General features: G+C 41.9%; 1 protein-coding gene and 1 pseudogene across 6 annotated transcripts in view; both read right to left on the bottom strand.

Moving 5' to 3' along the window:
- Positions 1–20,825, bottom strand: part of KHDRBS2 (KH RNA binding domain containing, signal transduction associated 2) — a 769,555-nt gene that overhangs the window by 357,511 nt on the left and 391,219 nt on the right. The window lies entirely within an intron of this gene.
- On the bottom strand, positions 14,114–15,727 carry LOC131763499 (CAP-Gly domain-containing linker protein 3 pseudogene; annotated as a pseudogene).

Raw genomic sequence — 20,825 nt, forward strand, 5'->3', positions numbered from 1 at the left:
GATGACATGATGCAATACATAGAAAATCCTAAAGATACCACCAGAAAATGAAAGCTCATCAATGAATTTGGTAAAGTCACAGGGTACAAAATTAATACACAGAAATCTGTTGCATTTCTATACACTTACAATGAAAGATCAGAAAGAGAAATTAATGAAACAGTCCCATTCATCATCGCATCAAAAAGAATAAAATACCTAGGAATAAAATTACCTAAGGAGGCAAAAGACCTTTATTCTTTTTTTGTTGTTGTTGCCATATATTTATTTATTTATTTATTTTTTAACATCTTTATTTGAGTATAACTGTTTTACAATAGTGTGTTAGTTTCTCTTTTACAACAAAGTGAATCAGTTATACATATACATATGTTCCCGTAACTCTTCCCTCTTTTGTCACCCTCCCTCCCACCCTCCCTATCCCACCCCTCTAGGTGGTCACTAAGTACAGAGGTGAACTCCCTGTGCTATGCTGTAGCTTCCCACTAGCTATCTAATTTACATTTGGTAGTGTGTATATGTCCCTGCCACTCTCTCACATAGTCACAGTTTACCCTTCCCCCTCCCCATATCCTCAAGTCCATGCTCTAGTAGGTCTGTGTTTTATTCCCATCCTACCACTAATCTCTTCATGACATTTTTTTTTTTTTTTTAGATTCCATATATATGTGTTAGCATACGGTATTTGTTTTTATCCTTCTGACTTACTTCACTCTGTATGACAGATTCCAGGTCTATCCACCTCATTACAAATAACTCAGTTTCATTTCTTTTTATGGCTGAGTAATATTCCATTATATATATGTGCCACATCTTCCTTATCCATTCATCTGTTGATGGACACTTAGGTTGCTTCCATGTCCTGGCTATCATAAATAGAGCTGCAATAAAAAAGACCTTTATTCTGAAAACTATAAGATGCTAATGAAAGAAATCAAAGATGACAGAAATAGGTGGAAAGATATACCATATTCTTGGATTGGAAGAATCAATATTGTCCAAATGACCATACTACCTAAGGCAGTCTACATATTCAATGCAATCCCCATCAAATTACCAATGGCAATGTTGTTGATTTAGAAAAAAAATCTTAAAATTTGTATGGAAACTCAAAAGACCCTGAATAGCCAAAGCAATCTTGAGAAAGAAAAACAGAGCTGGAGGAATCAGGCTCCCTGACTTCAGATATAATACAAAGCTACAGTCATCAAAAGAGTATGGGTCAAGATGGTGGAGTGGAGGACACGGAGCTTTTGTCTCTCCACCACTAGGGCACCTACCAGACACTGGTGGGGAACCTTGACCCCCAAGGAGACAGGAGGAACCCCAGAGCAACTGGGTAGGACATGGGGGGTAGTTAGGGGAGAGGAGAAGTGGAGGCCAGATGGGACCAGTACCTCTGAGGGATGGCTGGGAGAGGGGACGTGTTCCCATGCCTAGAGGGACACCCTGGAGCTCAGAGGATCAGGGGGAGAACAGCTAGCATTTCCCCTGCCCAATCAGGCCCCAGGAAGCCTGCTGGGATACCAGGCCAGGTCCTCCACCTTCCGGGACTCCCTCCAGCCACATTTGTCCTGGGGTGTAGGAGGGGGGAAGAAGAGGAGAGGTGGATGGGGAAGGGCCCTCTGGGATTGGAGGATCAGGGAGAACACACCTAGCATTTCCCCTGCCCACTTGGGTCCTGGGGCTCTTGCTGGGCTCCCATGCTGGATCTGCTGACCTCCGAGGCTCTCTCCAACCACTTGGGGCCTAGAGACATAGGAGGGAGGGAGGAGGGAGGAAGAGGGGCAGAGGTGAATGAACAGGGACCCTCCAGGACTGGAGGATCAGGGGAAGCACAGCTGGCATTTTGCCCACCCACTTGGGCCCCAGGAAGCCTGCTGCATTCCCAGGATGGGTCCTCCACCCTCCAAGGCCCACTCCAGCTACGTTGCTCCTGAGGGCATGGTGTAGGGGGAGAAGAGGAGAGGCAGATGGGGAGGGTCCCTATAGGACCAGAGCATCAGGGGAGGTAAGGCTGGTGTTTCCCCCACCCACTCAGGCCCTAGGAAGCCTGCTCGGTTTCTGGGCCTTGTCCCCCACCTTCTGGGGCCCCCTCTGGCTGTGTGGGTCCTAGGTGAATAGGAGGGAGGGAGGCAGGGGGAGAAGAGGAGAGGTGAATGGGGAGGGACCCTCCAGAATTGGAGGATCTGGGGGAACATGCCTAGCATTTCCCACACCCACTCAGGCCCAGGGAGCCTGCTGGGGTCCTGGGCCTGTCCTCTGCCCTTCAAGGCCAGAGACACCCTGGGCCACTCTGGCCATGCTGAGCCTAAGCCCTGCACCCCACCCTCCCAAGGTTCTTTTCCATCCACATGGGTCCTAAGCCTAGACCCAGCCCACCACTTAAACCCCACACTGCTTAAGCCCCACTCCCCACAGCCAAGGTCTTTTCCAGCTTTTTAAAATTGTGTTTTCTCATTTTTGCTACTGTGGTTCTGTTTTAACTTCCAATTCTTCCAGTTGTTGTTTCATCTGTATTTTTATTTTTTCTAATATAGCTGTTAGTTTTCTAATCTTATTTTATTGTTTACTCTTTGTTATTGTTCTGTTCCTTCTTTTTTTTTTTTTTATTGCCACTGTGTGTGGCTTGCAGGATCTTGGTTTGTGAACCAGGGGTTGGGCCAGAGCTCGTGTGGTGGGAGTTCTGAGTCTGAAGCACTGGATTAACAGAGAAACTCAGACCCCAGGGAATATTCATTGGAGTGAGGTCTCCTGGAGGTCCTCACCTCAGTACCAAGACCCAGCTGTACACAACAGCCTACAAACTCCAGTGCTGGAAGCCTCAGACCAAACAACTAGTAAGATAGGAACACAACCTCACCATCAAAAAAAAAAAAAAAAAAAAAGAGATGACAAAAAATATGTTACAGATGAAGGAGCAAGGAAAAAAACCTACAAGGCCAAATAAATGAAGAGGAAATAGGCAACCTATCTGAAAAAGAATTCAGAGTAATGATAGTAAAGATGATCCAGAATCTCAGAAACAGAATAGAGGTATGGATTAAGAAAACACAAGAAATGTTTAACAAAGATCTAGAAGACCTAAAGAACAAACAAACGGAGATGAACAACATAATAACTGAAATGAAAAATACACTAGAAGAAATCAATAAGAGAATAACTGAGGCAGAAGAACGAATAAGTGAGCTGGAAGACAAAATGGTGGAAATACCTGCCAAGGACAATAATTTTTTAAAAAAGTGAAAAGAGTCTAAGACAATCTCAGAGACCTCTGGGACAACAGTAAATGCACCAGCATTCGAATTATAGGGGTCACATAAGAAGAACAGAAAAACAAATGTTCTGAAAAAATATTCGAAGAGATTATAGTTGAAAACTTTCTTAACATGGGAAAGGAAATAGCCACCGAAGTCCAGGAAGTGCAGAGAGTCCCCAGGATAAACCGTAGGACAAACACACCAAGACACATATTAATCAAACTAACAAAAATTAAATTTAAAGAAAAAATATTAAAAACAGCAAGGGAAAAGCAAAAAATAACATAGAAAATAATCTCTAAAAGGTTATCAGCTGATTTTTCAGAAGAAACTACAGGCCAGTAGGGAGCAGCAAGGTATACTAAAAGTGATGAAAGAGAAAAACCTACAACCAAGATTACTCTACCCAGCAAGGATCTAATTCAGATTCAACAGAGAAATCAAAAGCTTTACAGATAAGCAAAAGCTAAGAGAATTCAGCACCACCAAACCAGCTTTACAACAAATGCTGAAGGAACTTCTCTAGGCTGGAGACACAAGAGAAGGAAAAGACCAATGAAAACAAACCCAAAACAATTAAGAAAATGCTAATAGGAACATACATATCAACAATTACCTTAAATGTAAATTGATTAAATGCTCCAACCCAAAGACACAGACTGGCTGAATGGATACAAAAACAAGATTCATATATATGTTATCTACAAGAGACCCATTTCAGACCTAGGTACACATATAGACTGAAAGTGAAGGGATAGGAAAAGGTATTCCATGCAAAAGGAAATCAAAAGAAAGCTGGAGTAGCAATACTCATATCAGATAAAATAGACTTTGAAATAAAGAATGTTACAAGAGATAAGGAAGGACACTACATAATGATCCAGGGATCAACCCAAGAAGAAGATATAACACTTGTAAATATTTATGCACCCAGCATAGGAGCAACTCAATACGTGAAGCAAATTCTAACAACCATGAAAGGGGAAATCAACCATAACACAGTAATAGTAGACGACTTTAACACCCCACTTACACTAATGGACAGATCATCCAAACAGAAAATAAATAGGGAAAAATAAGCTTTAAATGACACAATAGAGCAAACAGATTTAATTGATATTTATAGGGCATTCCACCTGAAAGTGGTGGAATACACTTTCTTCTCAAGTGCACATGGAACATTCTCCAGGATAAATCACATCTCGGGTCACAAATCAAGCCTCAGAAAATTTAAGAAAATTGAACTTTTATCAAGCATCTTTTCTGACCACAACACTATGAGATTAGAAATCAATAACAGGAAAAAAACTGTAAAAAACACAAATACATGGAGACTAAACAGTGTGCTACTAAATAACCAAGAGATCACTTAAGATATCAAAGCAGAAATTTAAAAAATACATGGAAACACTTGACAATGAAAACCCAATGATCAAAAACATATGGGACACAGTAAAAGCAGTTCTAAGAGGGAAGTTTATAGCAATTCAATCTCATCTCAAGAAACAAGAAAAATCTCAAATAAATTTATGCCTAAAGCAAATAGAGAAAGAAGAACAAAGAAAACCCAAACTCAGTAGAAGGAAAGGAATCATAAAGATCAGAGCAGAAGTAAATGAAATAGAAACAAAGAAAACAATAGCAAACATCAATAAAACTAAAAGTTGTTTCTTTGAGAAGATAAACAAAATTGAGAAAGATTTAGCCAGACTCATCAAGAAAAAAAGGGAGAGGAAGCATATCAATCAAATTAAAAATGAAAAAGGAGAAATCACAGCTGACACTGCAGAAATACAAGGGATTATGAGACTAGTACAAACAACTATATGCCAATAAAATGGACAACCACGAGGAAATTGACAAATTCTTGGAAAGGTACAATTTCTCAAGACTGAAACTGAAAGAATTAGAAAATATAAACAGACCTATCACAATAATGACATGGAAACTGTAATTAAAAATCTTCCAACAAACCAAAGTCCAGGATGAGATGGCTTCACAGGCGAATTCTATCAAACATTTAGAGAAGAGCTAACATCTATCCTTCTCAAACTCTTCCAAAAAATTGCAGAGGGAGGAACATTCCCAAATCTGTTTAATGAAGCCACCATCACCCTGATACCAAAACCAGACACAGACACTGCCAAAAAAGAAAATTACAGACCAATATCACTGATGAACATAGATGTAAAAATTCTCAACAAAATACTAGCAAACAAAATCCAATAACACATTAAATGGATCATACACCATGATCAAGTGGGATTTATACCAGGAATGCAAGGAATCTTCAATATACACAAATCAATCAATGTGATACACCATATTAACAAATTAAGCAATGAAAACCACATGATCATCTCAATAGATGCAGAAAAAGCTTTTTACAAAATTCAACAGCCATTTAATGAAAACACTCCAGAAAATGTGCATAGAGGGAACCTGTGCCCATATATGACAAAGCTACAGCAAATATCTTTCTCAATGGTGAAAAACTGAAAGCATTTCCACTAAGATCAGGAAGAAGAGAAGGATGTCCACTCTCACCACTCTTCTTCAACATAGGTTTGGAAGTCCTAGCCATGGCAATCAGAGAAGAAAGAGAAATAAAAGGAATACAAATTGGAAAAAAGAAGTAAAACTGTCACTGTTTGCAGATGACATGATACTATACATAGAAAATCCTAGGACTTCCCTGGTGGTGCAGTGGTTAAGAATCCACCTGCCAATGCAGGGGACATGGGTTTGATCCCCGTTCCGGGAAGTTCCCACATGCTGCAGAGCAACAAAACCTGTGTGCCACAACTACTGAGCCCACCTGCCACAACTACTGAAGCCCATGAACCTAGAGCCTGTGTTCCACAACAAGAGAAGCCACTGCAATGAGAAACCGGCAGACTGCAACAGAGAGTAGCACTATTTACAGAAGACAGGACGTGAAAACAACTAAATGTCCAAGGAGAGATGAATGTATAAAGAATATGTGGTATATATATCCAATGGAATATTACTCGGCCATTAAAAGGAACTAAACTGGGTCATTTGTAAAGATGAGGATGGATCTAGCATCTGTCATACAGGGTGCAGTAAGCCAGAAAGAGAAAAACAAATATCATATATTAATGCATATATGTGGAATCTAGAAAAATAGTACAGATGAACCTATTTGCTGGGCAGGAATAGAGACATAGATGTAGAGAACGGATATGTGGACACAGAGAGTGAAGGGGAGGGTGGGATGAACTGAGAGATTAGGTTTGACATAAATACACTACAATGTGTAAAATAGACAGCTAGTGGGAACCTGCTGTATAGCACAGGGAGCTCTGTGCTCTGTGATGACATATATGGGTGGGATGGGGGTGGTGAGAGGGAGGTCCAAGAGGGAGGAGATATAGATATACATATAGCTGATTCACTTCATTGTACAGCAAAAACTAACACAACATTGTAAAGCAATTATATGCCATTAATTTTTTTTTTTAACTCTACAAACAAGAACTGCTGGAGAGGGTGCAGGAAAAAGGGAATCCTCCTACACTGTTGGTGGTAATATAAATTGGTACATCCACTATGGAGAACAGTATGGTGGTTCCTTAAAAAACTAAAAAGAGAGCTACCGTATGATCCAGCAATTCCACTCCTGAGTATATATCCTGAGAAAACCATACTTTGAAAATATACACTCACACTGATGTTCATTGCAGCGCTTGTTACAATAGCTAAGACATGGAAGCAACCTAAATGTCTGCTGGCAGATGAATGGATAAAAAAGATGTGGTACATATATACAGTGGAATATTACTCAGCCATAAAAAGAATGAAATAATGTCATTTGAAGCAACATGGATGGACTTAGAGATTATCATACTAAGTGAACTAAGTCAGACAGAGAAAGACAAATATAATATGATATCCCTTATATGTGGAATCTAAAAAAATGGCACAAATGAATTATTTATGAAAAAGATGAGACTCACAGACACAGAACACAAACTTATGGTTACCAAAGGGGAAAGGTGGTGGGAGAGGGATAAATTAGGAGTTTGGGGTTAACATATACACACTACTATACATAAAATTGATAAATAACAAGGACCTGCTGTATAGCATAGGGAGCACTATTCAATATTCTGTCATAACCTAAATGGGAAAAGAACCTGAAAAAGAACAGTTATACATATATGTATAACTGAATCACTTTTCTGTACACGTGAAATGAACACAACATTGTGAATCAATTATACTCCAATATAAAATAAAACTTGAAAATAAATATATACTACATATTAGTTGACTTGAGTACTACTGACTTCTAAGATTTTGGAGTCATAAAATAATTATGCATATGAATGGGTAGTTATAGTTTTATAGCATTTATAATTTTTATGCTTAATTTACTAAAACAGATATTCACTGAGAAGTAAAAATATAAGTTCAGAAGTAGTAATAATAATTTGTATTTTTCTGATACTATTTTATTATTATTTTATTTACCACTTTAATGTCAAAAGATCCTTGAGGGATAAAGAGATGCAGATAGAGAAATAATCACATAAGCTTGTGAAAACTTTCATAAGGGACAAAGACAGGTAAAGTTATAACAATTCAGGGTGAATAAATGTGAAAAAATTAAATTCCAGTCATTTAAAATAAATAAATAATAAAAGACAACTTAATATACATGTTTAATTTGTATGCAAAACTGGATTATTCCAAAGTTTTTATAATAAGGCCAATCCATAGTATGAAGACAACGTTCTTGTCAAAAAAATAAGTAATACTTATGCATAAATTTTAATATTATTTTAGATAGGATTTGAAATTATTGTGATTCTGCACTTCAAATAATAAAGAATGTTTTACTACTTTGGGGTATACTTGCAGTGAATAAGACATACACACACTAATTTACTCCTTACATTGCAAGTTGAGTTATAAATTTATGTTAGAAGTGCTGATTGGTTTGATCTGCAGGTTTGGCTTCAGATAGAAAGATTAAAATAATTAACAGTGAATCTGATAGGAGTTTATCAATGCTTAAATAATACATGCACATCACACAAAGACGTTTTAAGAATTAATCGAAATTTTAATTTTATTTTTCCTGTGATGTCCAAAGATTGTCTTTTTTTGCTACCAAAATCAGTTTTTAAAATTTGCTATCTTGAAATAACAACAAAGATATTCACAGTACTGTTATATGTTCCTTTTGATCAGGGTGATGCAAACTGTCCCTATGAAACAATTTCCATGAAATTCATGACCTGGACAAAAAGACCTGGGACTTCCTCAGCCCCTACAAATAGTTAGGTTTGGACACTTTGACCAGCATAATAAACAAAAAAGTATGGGAGGTCTTGTGCCAATATCAAACCTGTAGCCGAGTTGGAAAGGGTAGGAAGCTATTTCAGAAAACAACTAGTGCTGTGCTAGACGCGCTATTTAGCAAAACATCTTAGGCTATTATATAACAGCTCTTAGCAAACATAAGGGGAGTTTTTTTTTTTGTTGTTGTTGTTTTTTCTTTTTTTGCGATACGCAGGCTCCGGACGCGCAGGCTCAGCGGCCATGGCTCACGGGCCTAGCCGCTCCGTGGCATATGGGATCTTCCCGGACCGGGGCACGAACCCGTGTCCCCTGCATCGGCAGGCGGATTCTCAATCACTGCGCCACCAGGGAAGCCCTACAAGGTGAGTTTTAACCAGCCCAGGGCAGGGACCAGAAAAATTCATTAAGAAAATGTGGTCAGAGAACAGTTAATTAATATTTACTAAAAATCTGCTCAATGTATTACTCTGCATAAGGTCTGTATAAAGGCTTTATAAAGCATATTTATCAAAGGAGATTGAATATCACGAAGTAAAAATGTTGTGGACTTGAACTACTAGTGATGGTGACTTGTTACTCCAGACTGTTTTCTCTTCTTTAACCATTATTAAAGTCATATTGCACACTGTGTAAAAATCACCAAAGAATAAGACAAAAACTATATAGATTTTATGTAGATATTCTGCAGGATTATTGGGAGGGTGTATATTCTATCTTGTTCTATTTTACCTTAGTAAACATTAGCCACTGATATATGAGGTCTAGGAACCAAGACCTTTTGAATGAGCATGAAAGACTCATGTGTTTAGTCTTATGCCTTTGCCAATCCTAGCTTATAAAGTCAGCCATGACCTCAGGTTAGATTTAAGGTGTTAGATAAATATGTATATAAAACTAAATGAGAGACTTTGGCTGTTATTCTAAAAATACCAAGTTCCATTTGCTTAGGTAGAGTCAAAGTGACTAAATTTTCTTCAGGAATTTTTCTTAGCAACTTACTGTGCACATGATACAGGAGCTCTAACTGCATTTTAAGTTGAAATAGGCATTACAGTAAGTCCCCTACATACGAACATTCAAGTTGTGAACCTTCAAAGATTCGAATGTACGTTCGCATGTCCGATCACGTAAATTAGGTCACGTGTCTGGCGTACATTGTCACGTGTATGTATCCTCTACAAGTGGTTGTGTTTTTGTGTACTTTACTGTGCGGTACTGTACAGAGTACAGTATCTTTACTTCAAGCCCAGGATGTCTGGAAGCAAGCGTAAAAGCAGCGGTGATATAGCTGGTACTGCTAAGAAGCGCCAAGTGATAATGATGGAAACAAAAGTTAAAATAATTGACAGAGTGGAGTGAGGTGAAAAGTAAGTGTCGCTTCTTCTCATAACATGAATCATTCAACCATCAGCATAATTCTAAAGAACAAGAACAATATCATGAAACATGTGAAATCTGCTGTGCCGATGATGTCGAAAATAATATTTAAGAAGTGTGGAAAAATGTTGGAGGAGATGGAGAAAATTCTCAGTGTGTGGATGCAGGATCAGGATCAGCATCCAGTCCTGCTCAGTTTAATGATGATTCAAGAGAAGGCTGAAAGCCTTTATGAAGACTTGAAGAAGAAACATGGCAAGGAATCAGAGGTGCATATTTTAATGCCAGTCATGGCTGGTTTTATTGGTTCAAGGCTAGAACCAACCTTCACAACGTAAAAGTAAGTGGCGAGGCAGCAGGTGCATATATGGTAGATGCCCAGGAATTTCCTGAAACGCTTTGAGAAATTATTGATGAAGGTGCATATTTACCCAAGCAGGTTCTTAAAGTGGATGACACATGACTGTACTGGAAAAGGATGCCAGATGAAAGTTACATCTGTTAAGGAAGAAAAGTTGATGCCAGGGTACAAAGCAGCAAAGGATAGGCTAACTCTGTTGTTTGGTGGCAATGCTTCTGGCGATATGAAGCTGAAGCATCTTTTAGTTTACCATTCAGAGAACCCAAGAGCCCTTAAAAACATACCCAATGGCTCTCTTCCTGTTGTGTGGAAGAGTAACCCCAAAGCCTGGGTTACACAGGCCATTTTCCAGGACTGGTTTTTCCACCAATTTATCCTGGAGGTAGAGAAATATTGCTTGGAGAAAGATGTCCCATTCCACATTCTTTTGCTGCTTGACAGTGCTCCGGGCCACCTCCCCCCATTCATGGACGACTTTCATTCCAATGTCAAAGTAGTGCATCTGCCACCTAATACTACATCGCTCATCCAACTATGGACCAGGGAGTTAGAGTGACTTTCAAGAAATATTATTTACATCACACTTTTTGTCAGGCAGTAAAGGCGAGTGGTGAATCAGGAACAACCTTCAACAATTTTGGAAGGACTATAACATCTACAAGGCCATAAAACACCTTGACTTTGCTTGGCGTGAGGTTACAGTCATCACCATGAATGGGGTTTGGAAGAACATTTGACCACAGTTTGTTCATGATTATCGTGGATTTGAGAAGGTGGATAAGGCTTCCAAAGAGGTCTTCAGCAATTCAGTGACCCTCAGTGAGAAGCTGGAGCTAGATCTGCAGGAGGATGACTTCACTGAACTCCTTGCTGTGCAACATGAGGAGGTTACTAATGAAGACCTGATGGAATTGGAGGTCGACAGAAAGGATGAAGAGAGACAACAGGTAGAAGAAATAACCAAAGAACTGAAGAGATTCACAACACAGGAAATGGCAAGGGGGTTTTCTTTATTTGAGGAGGCACTGTTAGTTTTTGAGGCGCAGGACCTGAACATAGAATGGTACACGAAGGTTGCAGCTGCCATTCAGAACGCGATCCAGTGCTACAGTGACATCTATGAGGAGAAAAAAAGAGCTACTACCCAGTGATAGGTACTACTATCATTACATCATTTTTTCAAGGGGCAAATAGAGTTGAATCCAGCAAGGAACCAGAACCTGTGCCATCAACCTCAGCCATGAGTGAAATTGCAGCTTGCCTTCCATCTCCTATTGCTGATGAGCCTTCAGCTCTACCATCCCCCACCTCCTCTCCCTCCAGTCAGTAACTCTTCTTGCCTTTTCACTGGATGCCAGCCTCTGTATGCCAGCTATTGTACTATCTACTGAACTTTTCAAGGTACTATACTTTAAGATTGAAAATGTTTTATTTTATGTTTGTTTGTTTACATATTATTTGTGTCAAAGTATTATAAACCTGTCACAGTACAATACTATATAGCTGACTGTGCTAGTTGGGTACCTAGGCTAAATTTATTGGACTTATAAACAAATCGGACTTACACTCTCAGAGTGGAACTGGTTCATATGTAGGGGACTTACTTTAATACTTCGGCATATAATATATACCTTAATTTACAAGTATGAAAAATGAACTCTTGGTTAACACAGAACTGATGATAGTTATTGGTACTGATACATTGACCTAAGGGGCCCAAATTCTTAACAAAGAAATCATCATGATAAGGATATGTTTAAAGGAGAGTGCAAATTCTGCGCATGAGTAAGGTTGATAGAACATGGACTACATGGGTGATTTTTATCAATAATCTTGCAATTCCAGTCCTTCCCTGGACATGAAAAATTTATATATTCAAGATAGCAAAGCATCTAACCAGCTGGAGTTTTTAAAAGTGCCTAAAGAAGTTTCCTTAAAATAAATCATCCATTTACTTATTATTATTTTTTAAGATGTTGGGGGCAGGAGTTTATTTATTTATTTTTGCTGTGTTGCAACTTCGTTTCTGTGCGAGGGTTTTCTCTAGTTGTGGCAAGCAGGGGCCACTCTTCATCGCGGTGCGCGGGCCTCTCACTATCGTGGCCTCTCTTGTTGCGGAACACAGGCTCCAGATGCTCAGGCTCCGTAGTTGTGGCTCACGGGCCTAGTTGCTCCGTGGCATGTGGGACCCTCCCAGACCAGGGCTCGAGCCCGTGTCACCTGCATTAGCAGGCAGATTCTCAACCACTGTGCCACCAGGGAAGCCCTATTTACTCATTAAATGTGTGTTATTTATTTATTTTTTGCCACAGAAAAGTCTCTATTGAAGGGAGTAGGGGTCATGCTGAGTTTGGAGACATGCAGTGAAGGGACAGTCATGAGCTGTCCTTGGTTTCAGGGTCTGCCTTGGACCCTCTAGGTCTTCAGGATCTCCATCAGGCTCTTAGTCTGGCCAGGGTGCTGTGAGGTCCTTCAGGGCTAGTAACTTATGTTTGGTGTTTTGGACCTGTGACCAGAATGTACATTGAAATGGGGGGTCCAGGATTTGGGATCCCATCAAGGCCTTGGTGCCTCTCATGTATTAGAGATGTAAGCTTGAAGATCTGGGGCATTGTGTCTGGGGCTCTTGGAATTTTGGTGTCTAAAGATCCATGGACTCAGGACACTGAAGTCCGCTGGTTTCCAGGGATGAGAATTCCTGTTTGTTGTCCCCTAGTGCCTACCAATAGGAATTGAGGTGCCCCGGGGGCCCGGGATGCATATCTGGACCACAGTCTCCTCCATCCCAGGCACAAGGACCTCCATGACTGGGGTTTCCTAGAGGATTGGATTTTTTAAATTTGGGATTCCTGGGGGATTTGGGGTTTCCATGATTTGGGGGTCCTGGGAGTTAGGGTTTTGGAGCCTCCTAGGGGCTGTAGGACTTGGGGACACAGGAAAGTCTGGGACATGTACTCTGGGGTTTGGGATCCTCAGAGTCCCAGAATGAGGCCTCCAAATTTTGGGGTCCCACAAAGGGGGAAATAATTAATTAAAAAATAGAGAATTTTCTGGGAGCCTGTTCAGCACAGGTGCTGTGGGCTGCATGGGGTGGGCTTCATACAAGGTACTGGGGGTTTCTTGAGGATGCAGAGGACAGGAAGACTTGGCAGCCCTGTAATTAGCACTTCCAGGACTGTTTTGGTGCCTGTAAATTGGAGATGACAGAGGGCTGGTTAATGTAGGTCTCTTCTTGAGGGGTAAGGGCAGGGGGTTTTGTTAATGGAGGGAGTCTCTGATTGCAGTGTAAGGGTTTGGGGGTGACCGTGGGGGTCAAAATATCTTGAGGGGACTGAAGTTAAATGTGAGTCTGTTACTCTGTTGCTCTGGAGGTGTTTCTTTCAAGGGGACTTGATGGGGGCGGGGGGGAATCTTTGTTAATAGGGAAGGGTTCTGAACCAGTGACTCAGGAATATTCTGCTATAGAGCATTATGTAGAGAAAGTTACCATGATTTGGGGTGATGTGGAATTCTGTTATCGGGTAGTCTGATTTTAGGGGTTGGGACTAGCCTAAAGGTACTACACTCAAGGAATCTCTTTCTGGGTAACATAGGGTCTATATTTGGGGGGTTATCACGGGGAAATCTGTTAATAATGGGGCCTTAGTGATCGAAGGCTGGCTAATGTGGTCTCTCGTCTGGATACGTTACTGGGAAACACTATCTCAATGACTAGGGGGCTCCTTGTGTCAGGAGATGCTAGAGGGGGTTCTGTGTCTCTGTGGAATGTCCAGAGCCTCTAAGACTACATCTCCGCCCTCAGCATCCAGGGAAACCAGCAGCAGAAGAGAAACCTGGAGATGGAGCTCTCTGATGCGATGTCCTTTGGAGTCCAGACTGTTGTGAAGGTGTTTTGGTCTGTATCATTGTCACTTGAGTCACTTTTGGCTCCGACACTGTCCCCAGGGGGGTCAGTGGATCTACTAATCCTCTGAATTCCAGATGCTGATGCAAAGACTCCATGCCGAGGGGGGCAGGTGAAGTACCAGACACCGAAGACAGAGTCATCATGCTTGCTGATGGTCTAGCTGGATGCCATACCAGTAACCTGGGACAAAGTCTGGCTTCCCGCAGAAGCGCCCAATTCCTTGCTTCTGGCCTGTGATGAGGACTTGGTCCCCAACCTCAGCCTTGACTCCCTCACGCTGCTGCAGGCCACCCAGAGTCAGGGCTGATGGGGGCCTATTCTTACCTTTGTGTTCCCTGCGGTCTTTGCCAGTGACTTGGAAGAAGTCCATCCAGTGAGTCCGAGGTGTGGAGGTGACGGATGAGGAAGGTGTGCCCACTGCCTTGGAGATCTTGGACAAAGAGGCAAAGAGACCCTGCTTGGGAGGGCAGATGAAGTACCAGACACACCCAACACTGCCATCATTCTTGCCCTCAGGTTCATCAAGCTGCATGCCCACCCACTGGCCATTGGCGAGCTCTGAGCTCCCGCAGAACAACAGCTGCGGGTCTTCTGGTCATCCAGTAGCACGCAGTCTCCCAGCTGCAGGCCCAGTGTGCTGAGCATGGCATTGCCTGGGACGTTGTCATAGTTAGGTAGCGTGACCCTAGGGAGGGTGCAGGAGAGCGGCACAGCCTCCTCCAGTAGCGTCCACAGCTCTTTGGCCACCAGAGCCCCTCGGCCTTGTCCAGGGATATGTCCATGGGACAACTCCTCTGGGACCACCTCCACTGGCACGGGTCCCTTTCGGTTCCGAAGCGCCGGGTTGGCACCATGTTCCAGCAAATTACTTGGCCGCACCCAGGAGTGGGCTGGAAGCAGCAACGTGCAGGGCTGAGCCGTGGCTGAAGTCACTGTACTTGGAGCTCACCACTCGGGGCCATACACCCTTCAGTAGCATGTGCATGAGACCGGGCAAGTCGAAATAGGCTGAGTAGTGAAGCATGTTCATGTTGGCCCAGCAGCTGCGCAGGGTCGCGTCTGCGCCCAGCGCCAGCAGCTGCTGCAAGAGGCGCACAGCCGCCGCGGGGAACTCGACTCTGTGGGCCCCAGCCTTGCGCGTATAATGGAGCAGTATCATGTTAGGTCAGCCCATCACATGGCAGCCTCGTAGCAGAATCTCATTGCCAATGACATCGATCTTGTACTGGACTTGGGGCACCCACTGCACAATGGCGAACAGCTCAGCGATGGTGGTCTGCGGGTCATACAGAATCTCTTGAAAGGCAGGGTCGTTGGGGTCAAAGAAGGTGAAGGTGTAGTCCTGGGGGTGGGGGGCTGGTGCTGAGGAATAGGCTTCTGCCAGCGCTCCTGGGTGGGGTTGGGGGGCTCTGGGACAGGCTCATTGTCCTCCTTGTCTTCTTCCCCTGCCCTGAGCGGTGGGGCCATGGGGGTGGGATCTGTCTTAGTCATGGTCCATAGTGGCCCTAAGGGGGCAGGTGCAGAGTTGGGGGTGGCCTTCAGGGAAATCCTCGGGTGAATGGGGCTGAAGACTAAAGTTGAAATCAGGGAAACTGGAGTAACTGGGTGTCAGTGTCTGGGGAAGTGATGGGGAAGAAAGAGACTGAGAGAAGGGGGCGAGGCACAGATGCAGATGGGAGATGAGGTGGAGAGGGCTATTCAATGTATTTTTGAGCAGCAAGTAGTGCCAGGCACTGAGGTAAGTGCTGAGGACACAGTACAGAAAAGCCCTGAACCGGTGGAGCATAAGTGAGTGTAGATACTGCGTCTCTATACTTGTTCAGGAAATGTTAGAGCAAGCAACTTTCAGCAACATACCTGGGCAAGGACAGAGGCCTTCTTAAAACCCTCTGAGGGCTTCCCTGGTGGTGCAGTGGTTAAGATTCCTCCTGCCAATGCAGGGGACACGGGTTCGTGCCCTGGTCCAGGAGGATCCCACATGCCGCGTTGCAGCTGGGCCCGTGAGCCATGGCCGCTGAGCCTGCGCGTCCAAAGCCTGTGCTCCACAATGGGACAGGCCACAACAGTGAGAGGCCTGCGTACCGCAAAAAAAAAAAAAAACCAAAAACCAAAACCCTCTGAGTCACTGTTCACCCAATTCAACTTTGATTCCTTCGGTTGGTTTAAAAAGTTGTTTATTGCCAATGTTATGCTAATGTTTTAGTGGCTGCTACTCTTTTGTTATATTTACTAGTTTGTTTTATTTTTATATTCTGCATATAAGTGATATAATACAGTATTTGTCTTTCTCTGTCTGACTTATTTCACTAAACGCAATACTGTCCAAGTCCATCCACGTTGCATGTATATTTTCAACTAGTGCTTTTGTTACTTTTGGATATGTGCCCAGGAGTGGACTTACTAGATCACATGGTAGCTCTATTTTTAGTTTTTTGAGAAACCTCCATACTGTTTTTTCCACAGTGACTGCACCAATTTACATTTCCACCAACAGTGTACAAGGGTTCCCTTTTCTCCACATCATTGCCAACATTTGTTATTTGTGTTCTTTCTGATGATAGCCATTCTGACAGGTGTGAGGTGATATCTCATAGTGGTTTTGATTTGCATTTCCCTGAAGATGAATGATGTTGACTATCTTTTCATGCGCCTGTTGACCATCTGTATGTCTTCTTTGGAAAAATGTCTATTCAGTTCTTCTGCTCATTTTTTAATCTGGTTGTTTGTTTTCTTGATGTAGAGTTGTATGAGTTGTTTAAATATTTTGGATATTAACCCCTTATTTGTCATATCATTTGCAAATATTTTCTCCCATTCAGTAGGTTTTTGTTTTTGTGGCTGCTACTTTAAAATTTTGTTTTATTAAAAAAAGTTGAACTCTAAAGTGAAAAAAAAGTATTAACTGAGGAGAGCTATGTAAATATCTCATGAGAAAATCTCTCCTAGAAGTTCTCCTTTATTTTCTCCCAAATGAAAATGCTGTGATGATTTCTTCTGAGTTATCTTTTAGTCAGGAAACAACAGCCCACTCAGTCATGATAATTTTTTAAAAGTTATTTGAGAAGAGTATAAAATAGGCTTTGCCTGCCTTTTGAAAAAATGTTATACTTTTACTGGGCTTGCAGCTTCTAGCTACCTCCATTATAATCACAAAAACTCTTTGCATAATATTCTTTCTGAATATTTAATCATATTAGAATAGAGTAGTCCTTAAGCATAATTAAAGTGCTACTTTTTCAAACAGTGTATTAGAGGCGAGCAGAATTGTTTGCCAGATGGGAAAGGTGAATCTGGCACAGAAGATGAGCAAAGGTGAGCTGGAATGAGAGTATCCAGCTACGGTGAAGGATGCTGAGTGAAAATTCCAGCTACTGAATTATTAAGAAAGGAAAAGAAGACACAGTTGATTTAAAAAAAAAAAAAAAACTTTAGTTCCATGGTCAGTAACTGAAGAAATGGACTTGTTGTGGTGTATGAGTGCAATACAGTAAAAGACGTATTTGAAACAAATATGTCAAAATATGATGTGAAAGTTTCTAAGCAGCCTCCTGAAATAAATCAGAATTACAAAGTGAAAGAACACAGGTTTAGAGTTTGAAGACCTGGGTGCTGTCCTTTATTCCATTCCTTGCTTCATGTTTTTGCCTCAACGGGAACTGCCTGTTTGATTGTTCAGCTGAGTTTCCCTTTCTCAATTTGGTAAGGTCTTTCAAATGGATGGTAAATGGTGTTTGCCTATCTGCAAGGTGGATTTTTTTCAGCATTCAAAAAGTTCTTGTGCTGGAGGCTCTTTGTCAGGGACAAACCTCTAAGCAAGGAAGACTTGGATTGCTCTGGTGGGCATGCAGGGGGTGGCAGGCTGGGCTGACCCTCTGAAGGGGGAATGGGACATGTCTCTGTTCTCAGGCTTCCCCCAGGAATTAATCCCACAGGACATCTGTATAGCTATCCTCAAGGGCACTAGAGACAACTGCATCAGGCAACCCCTCTCTCCTTCTTCCACAAAATGAACATACACAGCGAGTAGTCAGAGTCAATCCAATTCTGCATGTTGCTGAAGGGATTCACTGCAGGAAGCCACCAGATCATCTCAGCCATCAGGGCATTGATGGTCCTTTTCTAAGGCTCCTTTCAGGGCTTGGATTTCCACCCTCCCTAACGCTGCATCTCAAAGGTTGAAAGTAATGCCTGCTTCCTTGGCATCACGTCCAACATCAGGTAGTTTAAGACCCTTCAGCCTCCCTACCAAGATGCTTGTGTCTGTCAAGTACTTTCATCAAAGACATGGAAGAAGCATTGGGTTGGCCAAAAAGTTCATTCGGGTTTTTTCCATAACATCTCAGGGAAAAACCCAAACGAACTTTTAGCCAACCTAGTAGTATCAAGAATTGGCATTCAGGTCATAATCTTTCCCCAGCCCCCTTCACCACTCATTTAAAACATTTATTCTGCAAATGCTGGTTGGGAGAAGGTAAACATTTAATTGTTCTATAAGAACATGCTCTAGGATCCATTAGCATTAAGTCTGTTCTCTGTGATGAAGGTTACCCTTTGATTTGTTTTTATGCCAATGAGAGAAATTGCAGGCTCTCAAGAGGTGGAGATCAGCCAAAGGAACTTCAGTTTTCCTTTAGTACCTATGAAATGGAGGGTCAGGCAACATTTGGATACTATCTACAGCACTCATGTCCTTTGCCTGAAAATGGGCTTTTTACTTTGTTCTAAAGATCCAGAGTACCAGCAAGGCTCATAGCATTCAGTGCTGGGGACAGAAGGTGGTTGTTTCTACTGAAACTGTACAAACATAACATGGCCAGGGACAGGAAGGGAGCATTTGGCACTCTCTTACTGCTTTTCTTGGTGAAGAAATAGATTATTATTAAATATGTTAACATTATATAGATTAAATAATCAAATATGCTTATTTGTTATATATTTGTTCCAGGTTCTAAGAATAAACAAGATAGCCCTCATTGAACTTAGATACTAATGTGGGGAAAAAGATCAAAAAAAAAAAAAAAAAAGCAAAGAGAGGAATAAACAAGCTCATTTCAGAAAGTAATATGCTATGAAGAAAGGAATCAGGGCAACAGCACTGAGGGTCTGGGGAAGCAGGTTTACAGGGGACGTCAGCCACAGTCTTTCTGAAGAGGTAACAAAGGACTGAAATCTGAATGAGAAGGAGCCTGGAGCACTGGTCTTCCAGGAGCTGGAACATAAGGCAATGATCCAGGAAGGAGTTGAGCCTTTTTAAGGGACAGAGTCAATGTTAGTGCATATATATTATGACTTTAGTGAACAGCAGAGAGGGTGATATTAGGTCAGATAAGCAGGCAGGGGCTGAATCATAGTGGTTCTTCTTGGCTTTATTCTAAACATAATAGAAGGCCTAGGTGGTATTTATCTGGACAGTGAAATAACCAGTTTTATATCTTAAAGGGAATATTAGGGACATAATAAGGAAAATAGATTGAAATGGAACTAGACTGGAAACGGGACAGGGTTGGGACAGTGTTGAGCAGTGCACGTACCAGTGCTGTCGTCTGTGCTGCCACTGTGAGAGGGGAGGAGAGTGAAAATGGACTCAAGGGTGATGCCTAGATTTCTGACTGTGCAAAGGATTTAATCGTGGTGTCGTCACTGAGATGGGAAAGATAGTGAATGTGAGTTTCCTTGTCTCTGTTCTTAAAAAGGAAAGCACCCTGCTTAAGAAAAAATTTTAAAAGACAAAAGACAAAGACAATCATAAAAAGTAAAATAAATACCTTTACATGAAGGTACCTAGGGAGCAAAAATGGAGAGGTAGAGGGCTTCCCTGGTGACGCAGTGGTTGAGAGTCCGCCTGCCGATGTAAGGGACACGGGTTCGTGCCCCGGTCTGGGAAGATCCCACATGACGCGGAGCGGCGGGGCCCGTGAGCCATGGCCACTGAGCCTGCGCGTCCGGAGCCTGTGCTCCACAAAGGGGGGAGGCAACAGCAGTGAGAGGTCCGCGTACAGAAAAAAAAAAAAAAAAAAAAAAAAGGGAGAGGTAGAAATTTGTTAGCTTGAGGTGAAAGAGAACAATCCAAGAAGATTTCCATGTATAAAGTGATGTATAAAGTGATGAAGCCATGACAGAAAATTGATAGGGTTAGGGAACAGCTTATAATCCAGTTTTCCTAAAGCATCATGTTTGAGGTGGACAGTAGACAGTGTGTGGATGGAATGCAGATTGGGACGCAGGACTTGTGTTCTCAAGACAGTGAGCGCTCACAGAATGACCTCACCAAGCATCGGCTTTGGAGAGACACTCAGGTATGTGGACAAGGGATCAGAGTCAGGAGTATGCTACTTAGTTGTTCTACTAAAACATGATCACGGTAAGATCTTTCATAGCAGTCCAGACGTGAGACAAGAAAGGTTGAATCAGGGAAGAATTCAACTTTTGCTTTTAACTAGTTTTTGTCCCTTTGAACAAGTCATTCCTGGCCTTGTTTTCACTTCTGGAAAATGAATAGGTAGTTGCAATCCAACTTGTGGAAAATGAACAACTTGATTAAAAAATGGACAAAATATATGAAAGACACCACACAAAAGAAAATATACAG

Source organism: Kogia breviceps, chromosome 10 (genome assembly GCF_026419965.1).
Source record: "Kogia breviceps isolate mKogBre1 chromosome 10, mKogBre1 haplotype 1, whole genome shotgun sequence".
NCBI classification, from domain to species: Eukaryota; Metazoa; Chordata; class Mammalia; order Artiodactyla; family Physeteridae; genus Kogia; species Kogia breviceps.